Raw genomic sequence first — 18,225 nt, 5'->3', positions numbered from 1 at the left:
ACTGTAGCAAGATTATCCCGCAATTGTATTTTCCAGTTTCTTGGCCAAACTTCTCTTAAATGTTATACTTTCAGAATGTGTGGTGACTGTTTCATATGCATTTTTTAAAACTGCCAAATAAAGTTATTACTCTGAAAATAGCTTTAATGAAGAATTTTACATAGAATAAGTTATTCAGGGAAATTCTGAATTTTCATCATGGATTCCCCCTCCCTTGTTGTTCTATTTTTATTTAATTGTGAATAGGTGATATAGTCACATGGTTTAAAAAACAAAAACTTATTTTAAGAAAATGTACAGAGTCAGAAGTCTCAATGTCTTCCTTACCTTCCTTTGGTTCTATCTGCCAGTCCTTATTTAGCTCAGAGTATTTCATTTTGGAAGCTAGAAGAATATTTATCCTTTGCTTTTTTTGCGTATACTTTGGAAATCTTTCCTTATCACTGCATAGGGAAGGTCCACCTTCTTCTCTTTCTAGTGTCAGTGTGTCCCATTGTTTGATTACACCGCACTATAGTTGATATATTTGAGCCATCTCCCATTGATGGGCCCGGTGGCTATTTCCATTTGTTTACTGTTACAAACAATAAGGGAATAAATAACTTTAGACAAACTGCACTTGGGAAAGCTGTAGTATTGATTCTCATAGATGAAAATCTGAGTCAAAAAGGATATACACTTATATTTTTGGATATTTTCCACTTACTCTCCAAAAGGAGAATTTTTCATCATAAATGAAACTGCCTGTTGCCCCAGTGCCTTGAAATAAAATATATAATTAAACTTTAAAATTTTTGCTAATGTGGTAGATGAAAAATACATCTGAGTAAAATTTAAACTTGTATTTCTCTTATTATGAGCACTGTAGAGAGAATCATTTTATATGTGTGGAAGATGTTTACATTTCTTTAACTCTGAACTGTCTATTCATTTGCTTTTCCCCTTTTTCTGTCAGATTATTGGTCTGTTACATGAGTTTCGCAACACTGTTTTCTCATCCGTCATTTGCCTTTTAATTTTACTTATGGCAGGGTTTTGTTTTGCTTTGCTTTTGCTGTGCAGAATTTTTTTAACATAGTGATACTTATCCATGTTCTCTTTATGGTTTCTGGATTCTGAGTCATGGTTAGGGGGGTTATTTTGGCACTTTGGAACACACTCTGGACTTGATGGTGGCTAAGCTTGTGGCATGGTGACGAGCACACCAGAATGGGACTCAGTAGTTTCTGTTGGGTAAACATTGTCAATTTAGGCGACCCCTTTGGATATCAGGCTGCAGACTCAAGTATCACCCGCCCTTTTGTTTACTGAATGTTAGAAGCAGTTAGTTTATTTGGAAAAAAGAAATGACCTTATAATTGAATAGCTAAATTGATCCTTCTTAATTAGTTGAAAACAAATAAACCAGGCAATTTATTCGTGCATTAGTCAACTCAGACTACATAACAAAATACTGTAGACTGTTGTGGGTTAAACAATAGAAATCTATTTTCTCACAGTTCTGGAAGCTGGGAAGTCCAAGATCAAGATACCAGCTGATTTGCTTCATGGTGATAATTATCTTCCTGGCTTACATACCACTACCTTCTTGCTGTGTCCTCACATGGTAGAGAAAGAGATCTCTCTCTCTTCCTCTTTATATAAGGCCACCAATCTTGTCAGATTAGGGCCCAACCATATGACCTCATTTAACCTTAATTACATCCAAAAAGCTCTTTCTCCAAATATAGTCATATGGTGGGTTAGGCCTTCAACATATGAATATTGGGGATAGATGATTTGGTCCATAGCAAACTGGAGGAACAAATTAACCAATGCTCAATGCAGAAGTAAAATTCTTTCACAAACATATCAAGCACTGAGACAGCAGCAATCATACAAAAGATTTAGAATGACAGTATCAGAACAATGAAGAATAGGCAACAAGGTTAGAATCATGAGATTTTATCTGAATTAATGTTTGATACGCTTTGGTTTTCTTTTTAAAGATGAAGTAGAAAAGAGGAGGATGAAGAGTGGAGAATTTGTTCTCAGGAAGAGCATCTTTAAGAGAGTCTGCCTGAAGCCCAGGAATGGGCAACCCCATCAGCCCTGATGTTGTGCACCTGCTGAGCTCTGGGCCTGGAAAAATGTTGAAGAAGGCTGGCCCACCACCACTGCAGACTTTCTCCCCTATCTCGAATCAGCTCACATCCCAGCAGTCCCTAATTCCAAAGGCTCGGCTTTCAATCCATGTGACAGGCAGAAGAGCCAAATCTACAGGTACAGTAAAAATATTATGAGGCCTTCCATTGGCAAAATGCAAATATAAAAATGTAACAACATACCCTTCATCCGCTAATTTTATAATTCTTTTGAGACAAGCTGTAAAGTTTTTTCGCCTGGTTTTTATGTCCCTTTCTTTATATACACACATAATATTTCCCATTGTGTTCTTTATGTTTACAGATAGTCTCTTTGCTCCATTACTTTCCTAAATCAGATGAAAATCATTTGCAATGTTTCCAGGGCTAAACAGGAGCAAAAATGGGGAAAAGTGGCAAATTGGACACCAGGGATGGCCCATAAGCAGGCTGTTTTTGCATGGTAACTAGATCTCTCCTTCTGAGGCTTGATTGATCTGACCAGTGATTCTGAACCCTTTTCATCTCATGGCACACATAAACTAATTACTAAAATTCTGCGCACACCAATATATATAGTGGACAAACATCAGTTTGCACTTGGGAAATTGATGTAGTGTTGATTCTCATAGATGAAAATATATATTTGCCAATCTGACAAAAAAAAATAGGTACAATTTTGATTCATTCACACCAGATGGCTATTGTTGTGTTGATTGTTGTCACTTTTTTATTTGATAAGGGAAAAAAGGTCAGTGCTCCTGACTAAATATTCAGCTACTGCACATTTTAAAAAATTCTGTGGCACAATAGTGTATGGCAGCATACGGGTTAGAAATCGCTGGATTAGACTACACGGGCCCATCTGTTGATAAATGCACCACCCACACATATAGCACTTTAAATTTCAGAGGACTGCGATATTCACAAGCTAATTTGATCCTGACAGTAAGTTGAGTAATTAAGTAGGCAAGGACTTGTATCTTCATTCTATCGACGAGAAAACTGTGGACAGGAAAGGTCGAGATATCTGGTGCCCAAGCTAAAACTTCAGTTCATGCCTTTGGCCACCTGGCTTAATTGATCATTTTGGATTGGGCTCCCGGGAGCCATTTTGAAGCTGGCTACAAAGACACGGCTGCCCATCACTGCCAGTCGGCAATGCGTCAGCTCAGGCAGTCACCTCAGAAAGGACAAAGGAGCTTCACACCCTTGTAAACAGCTATGCTAGTTTCGTCTGATTAAATGTGTTTTTATCAGAATTATCTGATCGAGGTGGTTCAGGCAATGTGTCTTCATGAGTGAAGAACAGTGGGGAAATGACTCAGTTAACTATGGGTTGTTGGCTGAGGGTCTTACTTACACTGAATTGCTAAAACTTGGCTAAGTCTCAGCTTCAATCTGTGGATGCAGCTGAAGTCTCCTAGGAAAAAGAATGTTTTATGAAGAAAGAGTCTTTTAATGAAATGACCGTGATTGCATTATGGATGCTGCTAGAGAAGGTAGAATGAAGGTGTCATGCTAAAGCAGGGGAATCTCAAGGGGTGAAGAGCAGGCTCCTGGGGTGACTGTGGCATGATGGACACCTGCGAGTCCCAGAGGCACACACCAGAAGGTGACTATGTAAGAAAAGTGCCGAGGAGGCAGCAGATCCGGCAGAGGCTGAAACCGTACCTGTGGCAATCACTCGGTTCCTTCCTTCAGCCACAAAAGGTCAGACAGAGAATCATAGAAATTCAACCTTTCAAATTCTCATAAAGGATAGTGAATATCTTTCTTGTGACATTTGTCAGTTTATATGCTCTTAGAGCAATTGAGGAACTCAAAGAAAAAAGGAGTATTTGTCCATATGCCTACCACCCATAATTAACCACTAACATGGTATCTTTAGGGCCCTTTCCTCCAGAAACCAGTGGCCTCATGCTGACACTGGCCCCTCTACCTGTCCTATGACAGAGACTCACCTGGGACCACGCTCCATATTCAGGTATCTTCTTTTCCTCTCTCTCTCATCTAACTGTGCCAGCTCGTGTCCTGCCCCTCCCCCTCCATGTTGGACTTTCAGATTTCCAAGGATACAGACCAGCTAATCTGAAACCCAGATTGTGCCAGTGTGCTGATTAATAGATCCTATTGTAAATGGCCCCACCCTCTAGTCCTCCCTGAGTGATCTGTAGATTTCAGCTATGAGATGTCTTCTGGAGGCTCTGAGGCTTGACTCAAATAGGAATGTGGCTCACTGTGGAGGTCAGGAGGCAACTCTTTAGGGGGGTGGACCTGCACATCACATAGTAGACAACCAGTTATGGCAATGAACACTGAATCAGGTCATTGACTGGACAGTGACAAGCAGAAATAAAAGAGCCCTAAAATCAGCCAAACTATCTACTGAGATGGCCTTGAGAAATCTGAGCCCAAAGGTGCTCAGGAGCTGGGGGAAGAAAAGCAAGCATAAGTAAGGCCAGTATGGAAGCAGCAGAACAGCCCTGGCCATCTCTGAGCTTCATCTTTGCAAGAGGAAAATAGTAGCAGCTAAATTGGGTCAGACCTGCTGCAGTGGCTTGAACAAATTAGCAAAGGCTAAAGCTTGCTATGCAAAGAATTATAGGACATATGAAACCTCATGAGACCATGTCCTCCCTCCCTTGCAAAGCTGAGGCTTAAATGTGCCCAGAGAGATGTCTGCTTTTACCACAATGCTAGATTTAAAGATGATGATCGTGGATGTTCCAGCCTCAGGACTCTGGTGCAAACTCCTGACATCATCACCAGTGCCTTGGCATGTTTCTGGCTGGTGGGTTCATGGTATGCTAACGGGAGAGTTCACACCTGCTCCCAGTAGCTTCTGGTTGAGATGGGTTGGAAAGTGGCAGTGTGTTAGACATGTTTTGCCTATACTTCATCATTGAAACTTTATAGCCATGGATGAAGGCATATACTATTTACAGAAAGGAGAATCAGATTTCAAAAGTGTTAAGTAATGGGCCCATGATTATGCAATGACTCAAGGGTCTGAGACAAAATTGAAATTTAGATCTAGGCAGCCTGTAAAACTTCTTTCGATTATGCCAACTTATCCCTGAGATGCAAATAAAGCTGGGGAAAATCACAGATGAATTTCTTTAGGTCTATCTTTATAAAGATCATATTATACAAATGATATTCACCCAAAGGCTGAAATAAGAGAGATTGAATAGCAATTCATCCTTCTCTCCCATTCTTCAGTTCACTCTCAGAATAACTCCCCTCATTTTACTTTATTCTTTAAAATGCCTGTAAGTTTAAACATGAACTTCAAGTTCCCTGTCATTTTCAGTAACTACTTAGCCTCTATCCAAGCCCTTCTGAGATCTTTTCTGTTATATGACAAATCCATCCCAACCAGGGGTCTCCAGACACCAGTTCGGGACTATGGCAGGATCACTTCCAGTTATTGTTTCTCTTCCTATATGTTGCTGCAAATCAATGTGTTTCTTGCATGGCGAGGTCAGATGCCCAAGTTTTAGTTTGCCCCAGTTTTATTCCTTCTTTTTCCCTCCTTCTTGGTTTTCCCAAGAAGTTAGTTCCCTTAAGGAGAATGTTTTTAAGGCATGAGAGAGGTGCTTTTGAGTTGGAACTCCAGAGACTGTTTCAAGACATACTCCACATAGTCACCTTCCCTCCTAAGCAGAGTAGGACAAGGCTGGGCTTTTCACTTTCAGTCTAGGAGGCAGGCAGTGAGAGGACGGAGTTAACACTTGCAGGTATGCAGGGCAGTTAGTGACAGTCTAAGATGGATTGATTAATTAATACAATTACTAGTTTTCCCTTGAAAAACAGAGTACTTAGAAATCAGGGAATGTAAAAGAAAGTAGAAAAAAATGGTAGCTGAAGAAACAGGCTGGGAAGGGTGGGGAGCGTGGGAAGCCGCAGTGGGCACCACCTAGCAGTTCTAGGAGGTTTTAACAGTGCGGCTTATGTTGGCAAAAATTAACTTTCTTTTCAGTTTTACCCAGAACGCTAGACAGTAATTTATGATTTGCTTCAAAGAAACTTTGTCAGAGATAAGTCTTCAGGTAATAACTGATTACCTCTACTCTAGAATTAAAGCTTTATTCTAGAAGTAAAGCTAAAATTGGATTCCCTATTTTCCAATTTTAGACTTTGAGGTCATTAGCTTAAAGGGTTAAATGTTGGATGGCCATTTCAAGACAAGTTAAGATTTTAGCAGGAAATCTCTGGTGACAGTATCTTAACCCAATGAAATCAGTCTGTGGATAGTTATTCAATTTCATTTGATAAGGCAGATAATGTAGGCTAGGAAAGGCCCTATAATAATATAAATTCTTCCTAGTTAAAGAGTCACGCAAAAGCATGAAATGTGTACTGAATTTGGAATTCAAGCACAATAAAATTTTACCTCTGTCTAATGTGATCATTAAAATGCTGAGAAGTCAATATTACTACGCAATGAGCTTATTGAGGTATTAGGAACATTAGCATGACATTCTGATGAAGAACCCTGATTAGTCAGAAGTAGGTTAGGAAGTAAGTTAAGGAAAACCTAAACTAACAGAAGCTTCAAGAGAGTGGTTTCTTATGTAAAATCTGGTAAATGGTCCCGGAAGGGAATCGTACTCCAAGAGTCAGGCTCTTTTGATCTTGTTAATTTATAGTGTGTGATCTCAACCTCATGGTCTGAGATGGCAGCACCTGCATTCTAGGTAGTAGAACATTAGATTTCCTTTTCTCTAGAAAAAAATGTCAAGAAAGAGATTTCCTGAAATATCGTATTTCATTTTTATTACCATAGCTTTAGCCAGAACCACCTCACTACACCTGGCTGCAAAGGAGGCTGGAAGTTTAATCTTCATTCATAGTGTTTATAAAAATATGCATATTCTATTATTTGGGTGGTGTGAAATAAGTGACTTAATGTCGGGGCACAACTAGCAGTGTCTACCACAAATCCTAGTAAGAACTAGGCAACAACTGGACCAGAAGCCAAGTGCATTTGGGGACGGGGACATGCATTTTGTTTCTGTTTCCCATAGCATTTAATATAGGTGTGTCCCGACTTAAGGGGGTTCTAGGTAGAGACAAGATATGAATGTGAATAAAGATACCTAGAGCCTGACCAGGCAGTGGCGCAGTGGATAGAGTGTCGCACTGGAACGCAGGTTTGAAACCCTGAGGTCACCAGCTTGAGCACAGGCTCATCTGGCTTTAGTGCAGGCTCACCAGCTTGAGCACGGGGTCGCTGGCTTGAGGCCAAGGTCACTGGCTTGAGCAAGGGGTCATTAGCTCTGCTCTAGCCCTTTCCCCCAGTCAAGGCACATATGAGAAAGCAATCAATGAACAACTAAGGAGACTACGGAGCTGCAACAAAGAATTGATCTGTCTCCCTTCCTGTCTGTCTGTCCCTATCTCTCTCTCTCTCTCGCGCTCTCTCTCTCTCTCTCTCACACACACACACACACACACACACAAAAGATACCTAGAGAAACAAGTAGGAAATTAGAAGGGTCAAAAAGTGATAAGAACAGAAAGTACAGTGGTTCTTCAGAGAATAAAGGTTTCAGTTGGAGAACTTCTGGGAGGAACTGAGGCTTGAACAAAACCTGGAAGAAAGTTGGCTTTTACAGGTAGGCGGAGAAGAGGAGGAAACAACATAGAGTAAGCAATGGTAGAAAAAAAAATAAATCTAGCTGGGCTCTAATATCCCTGCTGCATTGCATAGGGCAAGCATTTTCTGTGTCTAGTTCCTGTTTTTTCAAATGTATATGTATGTGTATATGTATGTATTTAAAACATTTTAAAATTTTATTTTAATTTCCAAGATCATAGCTTTCTATATTTTGTGTCACATATAAAGTGGTCCCTCAGTCTCAAATATTTATTAACACAAATATTTATCCAGTGCCCAATCTGCATCTAATACCATGTTAATAGCATGACCCCTTTTAGAATCCTTCCTTTGAGAGCCATGCAAGTTATTCAAATAAAGATTTTTACAGTAATATATATAAAATTATGAAATATTTAGGTTACAAAATAAGGTAAAATAGATAGGAAAGACTAATACATGTAATCCAAGCAAAATCAAAATTAACAAATGAGCTAAATTAAGCAGGTAATATAAAAGGGAAGGTTATGACATTAAAAACAAATATTAAATTTTTGGTTACTTTAGATAATTTTCTTCTTGCCTTTGTTTCTGAAGTATGAGAAAAGATTCCTTCTTTCCTTCCTCCCTCCCTTCTTTTATTTTTTCCTTTCTCCACATAAGTATTGTCATTAGACTATAAATTTGAGAAAAGCCAGGATTTATCTATTTCCTTTGATCTCTTCTTCCAGTGCCCAACACATTAAAAATGTAAAAATGTTGGTTGAATTGAAACCTGATTCATAAATATGTGTGTATAAATATATATATGTGTGTGTGTGTGTGTGTGTGTGTGTGTGTGTGTGTATATATATATATATATGCACTTAAGAATACTTAATGGCCTGACCAAGTGGTGGCACAGTGGATAGAGTGTCGGACTGGGACACGGAGGACCCAGGATCGAAACCCCAGGGCTGCCAGCTTGAGTACAGGCTTATCTGGCTTGAACAAAGCTCATCAGCTTGAACCCAAGGTCACTGGCTTAAACAAGGGGTCACTCAGTCTGCTGTAGCCCCCAGGTCAAGGCACATATGAGAAAGCAATCAGTGAACAACTAAGGTGCTGCACCGAAGATTGATGCTTCTCACTCTCTCTCTCTTCCAGTCTTTCTGTCCCTATCTGTCCCTCTCTCTGTCTCTCTCTGTCTCTGTCACAAAAAAACAAATACTTATGCAACACACATATATACAAACATATAATTAAAGTAATCTCATCAACAAATGTTTTGCAAAGCCCAAAGCTATTTATTTTTTCTCATTTAAACAATGACCTAAAGCATATTTTACCTGGCAACATTAATTCAAACTTATGATTTATGAGCTTACATGTAAAAGGCTACTAAACCCTTTTTCTTTTTCACAACACCATCTTTGGGCTTCTTAATTTACTGTATATGTGTTGTCTTTTTAATTAATTTCTGCTATGATCCTTTTTATCTTTATTATTTTCTTTTTCCTACTTGTATGAGTTTATTTTGGTGTGTGTGTGTGTGTGTGTGTTTCTTTCCAGAGATGGATGATAAGCTTAGTGGTCTTTCAAGCTCTACTCTTTTTTATTACATTTAAGACTATAAATTTAAGCCAAAACATGATTATAGCTGCATTCCAAAAGTTTTAATATGCTGTACTCTGTTATTATTTAGCTCTCATCTATCATTGTAAATTTTTTCTTTGACTCATATGAGTTACTTAGAAATACATTGTTTAATTTCCAAATATATGGAATTTTGTTATTTCTGATTTGTTTCTGTCAGTGATTACTAGTTAATTCCATTTTATCATAGATCATTCTCTGACCTTTAAAATGTTTTAATTCTTTAGAATATGTTTAACCATGTTATATAGTTTCATGTATATCTTTCAGTTATTTTCTATTGGTCTGCGCTTTAGACTGTTTATTTTTTATTGATCTAACTTCCATTTTATCAATCCTCTCTTCAATTGTGTCTATGCTGCCCTTAAGCTCATTTATAGAGATCTGACTCTGTCAGTGAGGTTTTTTTCTTTTATTTTACTTTTTATAATGAAACAAATGGATCTAGTTAAATTCTGTGCCTTTTTTCTCTTAAATATGTTAATTGCAATTATTTTACAATCCAAGTCTGATAACTCTAAAAGCTGGACCACTTTTGCCTTTTTATTTTATTTGTATTGCCTGTTTCTTCTTTTATCTGTCTCCTTGACATTGTTATGAGAATTGCAGAAGTTCCAATTGATGTTACTTTCCTCCAGAGAGAATGTACTTCTGATTGTTAGAGACAGCTCACCATAATTTAATCAGATGCTAAGTTAACTTGAAGCTGGGCTTCTATCATTGTAAAATGTAGTCTGTTTCAAGTTCACTTTTACTCTGCAGATAAGGGCCTTTAACTATTCCAAATGAAAAACTGAGAATATTTTTCAGAATGCCTCCTTCCTTGTTGGAGGGGTCTGAACTCTAATATTTTTTTCCCCATAATTTTGGTTGCAGAAAGCTCTGTTTAGGTTCTTAGCCTCTTCCTGTGTTTTATCCTTGATCTCTCAACCTCTCGTTACATACAGTTTAGGAATCATCGCATTCCTCCGAGTCAATCAGTGTAAGAGCTTACTTCCCTTTGCTGTACTTCTCTCTGTGGCTCTGGCCCTTCAAGTCTTGGCTGCCTTAGAAGCACACATTTATTGTTTTCCTGCCTCATTATATTTGAGACTATACTCAACTTTTCTATTTCTTGGCTATTACTTTCTACTTGGTTTCTCATACTCTTGTTCCACAAGGGGCTTCATATCAGCAAATATCTTGAGGGAAAAAACAATGTAGAATACCAGGCTTCCTCAGTTCCTATCAAATGCCTTTAAAAGGCATGCTTTTAAAGCAAATGGGTAAGTAGGATACAAGACGGTCCGTTGCAGCCAGAATTCAAAAACTTACTAATTCTTCCATGTAGCTAAAAGCCTACTGGAAGTCATCTCAAATCTTAACCTTAAGTTCTGCATAGTCATAGAGTCATGTAGAATGGTAGAGAGTGATTGGGAATATAAATAAAAGAAGTGGGTAACAGTAAGGAGGGCCTGGCTGGAGTTTGCAAATAATCCAATCTCTACCACTGTCGAAGGTGATTAAACCACCTGTGGCCTCCCCTGGACAAGATTCTTGAATGTGCTGAGCTGGCGTGTTTCTCCTTCCCATCAAGTGCAGAGTCTCCTGACTTATCTAGTACATGTGGGCAGGTAGAAACCTGTTTCTGGCAGCAGTTCTTTAGGGTGGCAAAGGTTAGGAGACAAGTATTTGATCTAAACACTTTAGAAAGGAATTAGTGGCCCTGGCCAGTTGACTCAGTGGTAAAATATCGGCCTGGCATGTGGATGTCCTGGGTTCAATTCTCAATCAGGCACACAGGAAAAGTGACCATCTGCTTCTCCACCCCTTCCCTTTTCCCCTCCCCTTTCTCTCTCTCTCTCTCTCTCTCTCTCTCTCTCTCTCTTCCTCTCTCTCTTCCTCTCCTGCAGCATGGTTTGAATGGTTAGGCAAGTTGGTCCTGGGAGCTGAGGATGGCTCCATGGCCTCGCCTCAGTTGCTAAAATAGCTCAGTTGATGAGCAACAGAGCAGCAGCCCCAGATGGGCAGAGCATCACTTGGTAGGGGGCTTGCTGGGTAGATCCTGGTCAGGGTGCATGCAGGAGTCTGACTCTCTGCTTCTACACCTCTCACTTAATAAAAAAAATAAATAAGAAAAAAGAAAGAAAGAGAGAGAGAGGGAAGGAAGGGAGGGAGGGAAGGAAGGGAGGGAGGGAGGGAGGGAGGGAGGGAAGGAAGGAAGGAAGGAAGGAAGGAAGGAAGGAAGGAAGGAAGGAAGGAAGGAAGGAAGGAAGGAAGGAGAACACAGTTCATGGAGAAGGCTGTCAGGCTGGGTAGAAGGGTAGCAGTAGTTGGGAAGCACCACAGCAGGAGGAAGTCTATTCTATAGCAAGAAGATCTCTTGCAGTAGTGGATATCCAGTACCTGTTTTGAAATTGCTGAAAGATAGTGCTTGTTTCTGTTCCTGATCACTTGAAATTCACCGGGCAAAGAAAACACTTGTGTTTGTATAAGTGAAACAGTAATTTTAAAATTTCCAGTTAACAGATTTTCCTCTATTTACTGTTCAAGTCAGTTTCTAAAAGCTGGATCTTGAATAGAAGCTATTTCCTAATAAATATATAATTGTTTTTACTATGTATAAAGTCCTTTTTAACAATACTTTTCACCCTACCACCTCGATTCCTCTGTCTTCTTCACCTCACTACAGTAACAGTGATCTCTGTGTGAAAGTTCAGCCCCATTTCTGGCATCAAAGAAATCTGATTTAAGGAAAAACTTAGTCTGTTTCTTCTCCCCTTGAACCGATGGGATGATGCTTAGAACCTGCGAGTAATACGGGAGCAGCCGAACATACTGAATCTTAGGTTTCTTGGCAGGGGAGTCTGTTTTTATACTAATTATTAGATGTAACTCATTGCTCCATAGGGGCTTCCTTCTGACCAGGGTTTCTCCACTTGAAATTCAGAGTCTGAGATACCTTTTTGGACATCACCACTCTATAGTGTGTTCAGAGAACTCCATTTCTGCTCTAATCTCTACTGTAACCATCACTTCTAATGGCCTGATTTGCTTTGTGTCTGTTTACCAGATCTGGGTCCCTGACAATCTCTTCCTCCTCCCAGGCCATGAACAAGTCTCTCAGATGCTACCTGCAGAGTTTTTGCTGCTCTGACCTTACTATTACCATGCTCTGCCTACGTATCAGCACACGTGTGAACTTATCTTTGACCCTTTATTGCAGATGTGACTAAATAACTATATCAGTGTTGGAAGCTTGCCTGTCTATAAGGTTAATCCACTGCTTTCAGGGGCTCCCCCTTCAAATTTTGGCACAACCTCTGAACCTTTTCACACCAGCCCTGCACAATGAATAAATATAGAAATCTTTAGGTAAGAAATATAATTATTTGCCTTTTATTCATCTGTGTTCCACACTAGAGAAAAGGCTTAGTCATCACTTTCATAGGGAGGTGCCCTTAGTTGAAGAATAGCATTATATAAACAAGTCAGTGTTTTGGCTTAGGCACTAAGGTTAAACAAAACTAAATCTTACTGATTCGCTCATTTTACTTTTCCTTTGTTCTTTAAAACTTGAGTATATTGGTTTGAGATAATTGCATTATATATCCCAACTCTGCAACCATATAACGGTCACTCCAGCAGTTAAAGCATTAGGTACAGATAGTAATAATCTCTAAACGATTATATATCAGCCTCAGCAGAATTCTGAGTGACCTGAAGAAATGATAGTTCATCAAGAACAGAGAGCAAGATAATCTAGGTAGGTAAGATGAGATGGAAACCAGTCCCATTTGCTTACTTGCCATCCTGTGTGTTGGCTACTGTAATATACCCATGCTATCTCATTTTTAGGAAGAAGAATTGGACGATTGAGAAATTGAAGGCTAGAATGGAAATGCTGATGCACACATACAACTAATTGATTGAAGAAAGTTTCAGTGCCTTATATACATTTTTGCTGCCCATCAGTTTCTTCTCATTTTAAATAGTGGAGATTGATTATAGATAATATAATTAATTATGGGTACTCGTACTGTTGCCTATAAGGGAACTGATTTACTTATAATATTATCTGAGACATTTAGAAGCCAATGACCTTTGTAGAACTTAGGATATGGACAAGCAAAGATGCAAATTATTGGTTTGGTCATCATTCCTGACTGAACTCAGAATCATGTTCAATCAACTTCTCTGCAGAGCTGAAACTAAAGACTGTGAGCTCCAGTTTGGTTGGAAAGCATCTCCCAGGTTAGGCAGGCATCTTACCCTCCTTCATACATTCCTTAATACCTGTCATCATGTTATGTATCCAGTGGTTTGTAATATGGGTGATGGATGGAAGGGTGGATCCTATATCTTTCACTATGAGTACAGGATATTGCAATAATTGACTTTGCTTTACAAAAAAATAATTTTCTTCAAGATTTTTAGTAATACCCCGTATGTAAGTTTATACTTATGGCTACTCTTAACCTTGAAAAATATTTTACTTTTTCTGCTAATACATCTTTTTTACTATCAATTATTCAGTGATAAAAATTTGAGTAATTGCTGAGAGAATATCAGTCTAACTGGAGCATTCAACCCTATTTTCTTTCATTTGGAAAATATTTCAGAGTAAAAATGGACAAACAAAAGTGTATACCAAATTATTTTCTCAATGAGTGCGTGTCTGGATATCATTGTTGTGAAGACCCCGCCAGGGTGCCCGTTTGATGAACTTCCTAGTTTTCAGGTTTCTTTTCCCTAATCTGAGTTGTTCTGCAGGGGACACCCTGGCAGCTGGGTGTGGGGGGAAAGGCTCTGGAAAGTGCACTCCATTGTGTTGGTTTCTAAACCTGGCTTTGTCAGCTGCATGAAAATGTGGCAAAGTTAGTTTATCTTTCTGGTTCTCAGTTTTCTCTCATCATCAAAACAAATCGCTTGGTCCAAATGATCTCTAACAACTTGCCAGATCTATAATTTAAAGTGTCAATGTTACTGTGATTCATTTAGTTTAGAAAAGCTCATTCAATACATCCTAAGCAGATGATGTAAGGAGCAGCCAGGTGTCTCTGGGTAGTCAGTCCTGCATTAGAGAGACTGCCTGGAGCTGTAGGTAAGAGGGTGGGCTAGCCCTGGTGTTAGACCACAGAGGTTTTCACTCCAGTTCTACTAACTACCTTGCTGTGTAATATTGAACACTTTGCCTCATCTTCCTCAGCTGGTTCATATTCATGTTTCTTGTGCTGGATCATTTGCCATTGGGGCTAAAGCAAATGACATTTTTATTTTTTAAATTAAATTTACTGGGGTGACACTAGTTAACAAAATTAAACAGGTTTCAGGGGCACAGTTCCACAACACATCTTCAGTGCACCATATTGTGTGTTCATATCCCGCCAAGACATTCTTAAAGATCTATCGAGTATCAGGATCCATAGAGCTATATTTGATAGATGCCTTGACATGAAGAGCTTAACTATCAAGAGACAAAGAATGACTCTGGATTTCAATCCCAGAGTCCAGAGTAAACCCATTGATCAAGAAGCTGGGTTCAAGTTAATGTTTCCCATGACCGTAGCATACATATATATTATTTACATAGCATACATATGTAATGTATTTCCTGTAGTCTTATAGCATCTAGCATAATCTAAACACATAGGTACTTTTTATATGTTTCATTATTTAATTATACTTAATCCTCACCTAAGCCCTAAAAAGTTGATGCTACCTTTGTTGTTTTTCATTGAAGAAACTGAAGCACAGCAAAGTAGCTTGCCTAGTTTTCCTTGGAATGAGTCAAACCCAAACCTGTCTAGCTGCAAACAGGTTCTTCCCATGTTGCAAGATGACCTTGGTGTCAGAAGCATGTTAAGTCTGCTGAGAGTTTTAGCTCTTCATTCTAAACACACTCGGACTGCTGGTTTAGCCCAGGCTGCACCACAGCACATTCCCTATCATCCTCCTGAAGAAATGTTGAAGGCTGTAGGGTGATACGTGTACCAGCCTCTTGGCCTCAGTCGTGGCTACCATGAGTTACCTCTGATGAGCTGGAAGGCAGTGAGATTTTCAACAGGAAAATGAAGTCACAAAAAGATCCCATTTGAGGTTGTCATGGAGGGTAGGGAAAATCAAAGTCAGATGTATTCTGAAGTTGTAAAGGAGCAAACCCAAGCACCTTGCAGAGACCATTTGTCTCTGGAAGGATGGAACAGAGAGGTGGAGAAAGGCATAAGCAAGAGTCTGGGTGACTCTGGAGAAGGACAGAGTCGCTGCCTGGCAACTGCCCTGTTCCCCTGAGGTCTGGTTATACTTCCTGTATCTTCCTTCCATAGGGTTTGCCTGTATTCTTTCAATAATGCCCCTCAGTTTAAACAGGCCATGCCTACAACACCTTTCCGTGTATACCTCTGCCTGGTAAGGCCCAAATGGGTGGATTCTTGGGGGAAATGAAGAGCCTGGATCCCCCTGTGGTATTCTTTGGGATCTCCTGGTCTCGGTGCCATACACAGTGATTCAAACATAAACTCCTCATATCTGGGCCCCTCGGGCTCAGCTAGGAATTGGAAGCAGTCCAAATATTACTGGGGATTTGGGGCTCTGTGAAGTCACAGTGACAAAAATATCTGCCAGGGAGCCAGTAAATGAAAGCCCAGAGGACTGCTCCTCCCCACACCTTGCTGCCTTTCATGTAGGGGAAGCTGCTGTCTCGGAGTAACACTACCGGGAACCATGTGCCAAGAAAGCTTCCTTTAGTGACTTTGTTGCAGCCAGGAGGGCAAAGATTCCAAAACTACAATTCAGTCATTGTCAGACCTGGAATTCCCTTCCTGGGACAATTACATTTTGCTCCTGCTTAGCTCCTTGTTGCTTAGCAACCACAGTAGCATCAGAGGAAGCCACTGGAGAGAAGAGCCCTTTCCAAAGTGAAGCCAGGGTGGGAATAATCACAAGTGGAAATTACCTTCTCACTTCCTAGAGAGAGGAAGGTAGGGTGTGTTCCTAAGAGATAAGATAGAGCTGGTAGAATTAGGAGGCATCTGGAGAGAGTCGTTTAGATGTCCACGTCATATTTAATCATCAAAAGCAGGATTTGAACAGAATTATTTAACTTTGCAGTTTAACTTTATATCTGATATCTCCTGCGAGTCTCATGATCATGGTTCTCAGTTTAAAGAGGAAGAAACTGGGGTGGAGGGGGCTAAGAACATGTTTAGCTTCACCTAGTAGTTCATGGCAGAGTGGGACTGGAGTCCAGGTTCACCATGGTCTGTCTCTCCATCATAGCCTGTATTGATTTGCTGATTCATTATTCATTCATTCATTCATTCATTCATTCATTCATTCATTCATGACATAGGAGCGAGTACCCCTACCTAGGTATCCTGTCAAAATACTAAAATGTTAAATTAACCACTGCTCTAAACTCTCCCTATCCCTGTCACTGAATCACCTGTACCTCCTTAGGATTCACAACTAAAGAGATGTCACCTGGCTCAGCAGGGCCAGGCATCAGCATTCAATTTGACTAGTTGGCCCCTTGTTATATCATTAAGTATTTTTAACATTTTACCAGTTCTTACTGGACATACATTGGGCTCCAGGTGCAATTTTATCTTGTGAGGATACAGAGGTATAATGCAAAGCTCTTGACCTGAAGGAGTTCACAGATGGTGGTTGGAGGGAAGTAAAAAATAAGGGCACACATTTTTTCTGGAATACTTTTTATGATAGAGAGCTTATTATCATTTAGGATGGTCTGTTCTCATCTCAGGCCCAATCAAAGCATTTTCTATTACACTGAGCTGAGCCCTGCTTCCCCACAGCCTTGGCTGATTGGGCTGGTGATGCTGCCCAGAGCAGAGCCAAGCAAACATATTCCTATTTTTCCTCATATCTTTCTTACATCCAAAGAGTTTTCACATCTCACTCCAGCTGTTCACAGTATGTTCTTACTGTTCTGTCAGGAGGGACTCTCCTGTGTCCTAGAATTAAAAATGGATAGAATTCTATAGCTGTCTTGCTCCTGAGAATACTTTGGAATCTGAGGGTCATAGCGATAAAGTACCTGCCAAATAAGCCTAAAACCAAGTCTCCTTAATAGACTGGTGCGTAATCTGTTCATTTTAACATCGGAACGAACATACTCTCAAGTTCTACATTTTCAAAATTGCCCACAAATGCCAAATATGACCCAGTACCATGCCACAGTTCACTGTGGTTATCACCTCCTTTGGTTAGCTGCACCCTCTATTAATGCTACCTAACCCATGACTGTAGGAGCTTTCTAAGTATCCTGATCACATTATGGAGGCATGCCCTTTTTATTGGATCAGTGATTCTCAATCATTTGCATATTAGAAGCACCCAGGGCATTTATTATTAAGACCAATTAAATCATGATGGGCCCCAAGCAACAGTAATTCTCCCAGGTAATTCTGATTTACAATATATGTTGAAAGTGCTACCTTAGATAATAGTACATCATTTTCCAAAAAGGAGAGAATCAATATTGTATTTAAACCCAAGAAGTGTGTGTGTGTGTGTGTGTGTGTGTGTGTGTGTGTGTGTACATGTGTGCGGGCATGCGAGTATGCGGAGGGGTAAGGAGGTACCCGGCTCAGATTATGCTACTTGATCCCAACTTCTTATAAAGGAAGAATGTGTGGGTTTGATTCATTTATTTCAGCTCTTACCTCAGAGATGTGAAAATGGAATGACCTAACCTTGCACTTTGAACCATAACTTGCTTGCATATATGCCCTTTATCATGCTGTCAAGTCATGTAGGCAATGAAAGATCTCTTTACTGATCCTTGTAGTATCTGGTGTGGAGTCTGAGGTAGGTTGGGGAGGAGTCCCCTGATGGGCATTTACAGGTAGGCACATGGAT

Source organism: Saccopteryx bilineata, chromosome 11, assembly GCF_036850765.1.
Source record: "Saccopteryx bilineata isolate mSacBil1 chromosome 11, mSacBil1_pri_phased_curated, whole genome shotgun sequence".
In the NCBI taxonomy this organism is placed as follows: Eukaryota; Metazoa; Chordata; class Mammalia; order Chiroptera; family Emballonuridae; genus Saccopteryx; species Saccopteryx bilineata.
Note: the sequence above shows the minus strand (reverse complement) of the source record.